A 4,851-nucleotide genomic window follows, 5' to 3' on the forward strand; every position below is an offset into this window, starting at 1 on the left:
TCCAATGTTCTGCTGTAGTACAGTATTTGGGGGGTTTTTTTAATTTTTCTTGTTGGGCTTTGGTTCGTTACCACCACACCTAACAGCTGAACATTTTCTTGTTGGGATTTTTGTTTCTCCTTAGATTCTGTGGAGGGTGAACATATGCTTACCAATAACACCATCCATGCCGGCTTTACAAAGACATTTCTCTGTTGGACTTAATTCTGGGCGTTGTAGTGGTGTAGTATGTTGTGGTGGGTGGGGGTGCTGGGGGGTGGGGTGGTGGTTCTCTTGGGGTTTTGGGTTTAAAGATCTGATCCAACCATCACGAGTTTCATGCCAAGGACCGACTCAGGCCACTTTACTGATGAACTTTGAGAGTGTCTCTAATTCTCCTTGGCCCAGAGTCAAATTAAATTAAATTCACCTCACAATCAAATCAAATTTATTTGTATAGCCCAAAGTCACAACTTACATTTGCCCTCAGAGGGCCTCTTACCAAATCTGTACACGGGAGTGACCCCTCTGTCCTTAGACCTCGGTCGCGTGAGGAAAAAAACTTGCCCACAAAACACATTAACAGGGACAAAACCTGTGGGAAAGACCAACCGTCACGGAAGAGCCACAGAGGCGGGAATTCCCTCTCCCAGGACGGGCAAACTGTGCCATGGATGTTCAGGTACTAGAACAATCACCACAAAATATTGTAACAATTTACAATGACTGATACAAGACAATGAATTATAATGATATGATAAAACTGGGTACAGTAACCGATATGGTGGGGTCGGGAATATGATTACAGTCATCCTCTATGTAGTTGGGGCGTCATGCAGGCTCGCACAGGCAGTCGAGCTGCGACGGATGCACTTGAGAACCCTGCTGGCCGGACGAGAGCACGAGGATAGGATGACTCTCGGGGGAGGTAAAGTTTGGTATAGTAACATGCATTAATGAGACAGCTCACCACGATGCGCAGACCGACCCCCCTACCTGGACGACCCTATATGGAGAGATATGTAGATTTTGTTTTAGGCGGGAGGTATTAGAGATATAGCGAGTGGAGATGTGAGGTAGATGGAGGGAGAGGTGCGAGCTGTGATCACGAAATGTCATGACGCCTCATTGACAGTCGATGTGGCTCCTTGAAACACTTTTCTGAACTCCTACCTCCTTGACCGTTAACTTCAGCAAAGTTGTCTCACAGACAACGGACATATCGGTGTGTGTGTCGTGTGTGGTGTGTGTGTGGGTGTGTGTCTGTTGTGTGATGTGTGTCGTGTGTGTGTGGTGGGAAATTGCAAACAGTTTTTACTGAAGGACTTTACGTACGTGAAGTTATGAAATCATTTCTGGTCACTGTGACGTGATCTAGACGCCCATCAGTGGGAAACACCAACGATGTCATTCACATTGTGACTGTTGTGACTGTTGTTGTGCTGAGCCAGATCAGACAGACAGAGATTTATGCAGGCTGGAAACTGCACGCTCAGAGCGGTGGACTCTCTCACCCTATGCATTCAAAATTATCTAAACGAAGAAAAAAGGGTCCAAAATCTGCCTATACAGCTTCTGTTTATCGACGGTTTGTTTTGCCCCACAGGCGCACCCAGTAATACCGTGTAGCCCTCTTTTAATCATTGGGTCGAGGATCTTCGATTCGCTATGCGCTTCTCCTGCACAGGAAGACGAAATTTCTTGATATGAAAGCTTTGAAGAAATCAGATTGCTGATGCTGGAATGGTCATGTTTTTGTCAAACAGAATTAATAGTCGAGTAGTTTGTTGCTTTTCTGGTGTGCTTTGTGTCTAAATACATTACAGGTAGATACAAAGTGTACAAATAACCATTATATCGACTTTTATATGAGATTTGTTTTATTATGTGGCATTCTGTCCTCGCCTCTGCAATCAGAGAGACAACTGCCCGCCTGTTTGTCTCAACGTACGATAACATAAGCTGTGTTATATTAAGCAGGAGAGTACAATCGGAAGTAACATTAATGTAAAACATGCTAATTACTTGTGTCTTTTGGTTTCGGCATGTCCACACAAACGCGCTGTCGCTGCGAGCGTTGCTTCAGGAGATGTTCACTTCTTCTTAGACTAGACTTCATTTATTGTAAACCGACATGATAGAAGGAAGTTGGGGAGGGGCGGTAGATGGAAACTTTGTTTCTATGAGGACAGTCCCCGTTTAGAGACGGTTGGGACGCAGCTAGAGCGATCCGGCTTGGGTTTGGAGTAGAGCCGACTGACGTGGTTCATACGCATTCACAACAGCAGTGTGCACAGTTGTTGTGATTGTTTTGAACCGGTAATAGTCATACACTCCACGAGCATAATGTATAGAGTGGAGTAATGGCGTTTTGTCTTTGTAGATGTGTTGTTTCTAACAAAGGAGAGTTTCAGGCAAGAGTGGAGAACCCATTTAATCTTTTTGAGGCGACAGCGCAAACTTGCAGAGAATGTTCTGAGCAGATAAGCCAACGAGCAAGCTTTCAGTGTGGAAAGGAGCACGGCCGAGCTGAGTTAAACATTTCACACCGCACATGCGGATTTGAAACAGGGTGAGTAGCAAAATCTTAGAGTTTTACTGCGTTACATAATATAGAGAATATAATAGATCCGATAAAACACAATTGTAAATATAGAGTAACTTGTGCCTTCAGAGGTAGCATGTGGCGTGTGGTTCTGTTTTTTTGTCCGTGTTGATTGTCCTCCTTTTGACACGGCTGTGACGCATGAGGTTCCACAACCAGCATCTTAACACTTCATACTCATCCTGGACGGAAGCTGATTTCTCCTGTCTCCGCTCTCACCTGCTGTTCCTCGCACAGGTAATTTGACTCCCATTTATAGTCAGGTAGAGGAATTGAAGGGTAATGTGAAACGCATGAATCGGTTGACTACAAAGATGCAGGAATCCACGATAAAGACTGCCAAGCAAGACACAAGACGCTGGTGTTGTGGTGTTTACCTCCCGAGAAAAGATGGCCCGATCCTTGAAGTTTTATGAGGGAGTTACAATGTAATCTATACTGATCATAAACAGAACTCAACTCCACGATTCCTTCACAGTTGGAGCGTCCAGATGTCGGGTGGTTGGTGGTTATTTTAGTTTTTACTGTGTTGCTCTGACAGTTTTTACAGAGTGGAAAAAACCTGCCCCTCTATGTCAACAGTTGTACCGGTGTCAACCCTTTGATGGCTGATACTCGGAGAGCTGAATATTTCTGAGGGTGGCTTGATGATAGAAAGACAACCAGGAATGAAGTGATTTTTTATTTTTCCTTTCTCCTCGTTGCAGGTGAATCTCCGCTTGAATTGTGTCTGTATGAACAAACTCAGACATCCATTCAACAACGTAAAAACTTGTCTGACTCTGGTTAGATGCCCGTGTGCAACGCGTCAGCATGACCTCGCGCGAGTGGAGGTAAATAACAAACAAAATCTGATTTCTCGTTCATTTACTGAGTTATTGTGTACTTACAGTATGTGGTTGTTGTTTTTTATACTTTGCTGCTTATGTGTTGACTGAAACTCAGATGATGAGAGGGTCACAGACTACAGACACACGTCGAACGTAGCACTCCTCAGGTGACTTGTCATCTTTCTGCACTGATGGCGGATTCGTGTTTTTCTATACATGATCTGGTGGAACGTGCTGCTTATCTATCAGCTGTTGCAACTACAGATTCACTGGCAATAATGGAAACGACCTTGTAGTATTGAGTTGTTTTTGTGTTTTATGGACCTTAGAACATGAAGAATCAGTGAGTGCTCACCCGTGCCAGGTTCAGGTTGAGTTTTAGGTTGAGATGCTCATGCGCGCTAAACTTCTCTCTAGTCTAGGTTACAGCACTCCTCCCCCAAAGCCCTACACATCCAGCACACATTGACACGCCCGTCGCCTCTACTGTCTAAGCCACATGCCGCTCGCTCAGGGCGGCCTCAGCGTGTCACGAGCCACCCATTAAGGACGCCACAAAAAATCCTGACAATGAAAACTGGTGAAAAAACAGTTTTTAACTCCACATTCCGTGATATATCGTCTTTTCACGTGTTTTTCAGCAACTATTGTCCAACATATTTAATGTATTTTGAGAAAAGAAATGCCTTACACGGTCTTCAATGAAGCTCGTGCTCGAAACCCGGCACATCAGGGTCGCCTAGGAAGTTTAGCTAGGTTGGCACAACACCAAGTGTGCAAGTGTTTTCTTTAATAAATGGAGTTAAATTGGAAATAAACAGAAATAACAAGAGAACAGATGAACTGACAATCAACACATTTTCTACTGTATATTGGGGGTGTGTCTGCAGTTCAAAACTTTACAAACCTAGTACTTTACAGAATACTGTGCCAAGCCCTGCTCGATCAGACAGCGCCTGTCTTATGCATTCTCTTGTTCTGTTTAGCGAATGGTATAGCGACAGAAAATGGCTGCACCCGGTGGCGAGCTGTGCTTCTCACCAAGTCCTTATGGTGAAAACACTAATAAGCATAAAGTGTGTGGGGAATCCAGGACCGCTGCATTGATGGAAACCGGTTTGAGCATGTAATGAAAGAGCGCCTCAATCATGTGATTTTAAAATCAAATTAAAACTGATTTCTTTTGTCAGTCCACCAGATGACAGATGGAGACATGGACTATCAGTTCCTGCTGTGTGTCTGACAAACCTCTGGCGTTCTCCTCCGACCGGGAAATCCAAACTTCTTCTAAACTTACACTTCACCAGTGCGCGCAAGTTCAAAAGTTGTAAAACCAGCCGCTGTAATTCAGCCGGGGACTGTCAGAACTGAGCGTTTCTCCGTTGTTACTTGGGTCTCGTTGTCCTTGTGTCTGTTAGAAGAGCAAGGCAATGAGCG

This window comes from Larimichthys crocea, chromosome XVII, assembly GCF_000972845.2.
Source record: "Larimichthys crocea isolate SSNF chromosome XVII, L_crocea_2.0, whole genome shotgun sequence".
Lineage (NCBI taxonomy): Eukaryota > Metazoa > Chordata > Actinopteri > Sciaenidae > Larimichthys > Larimichthys crocea.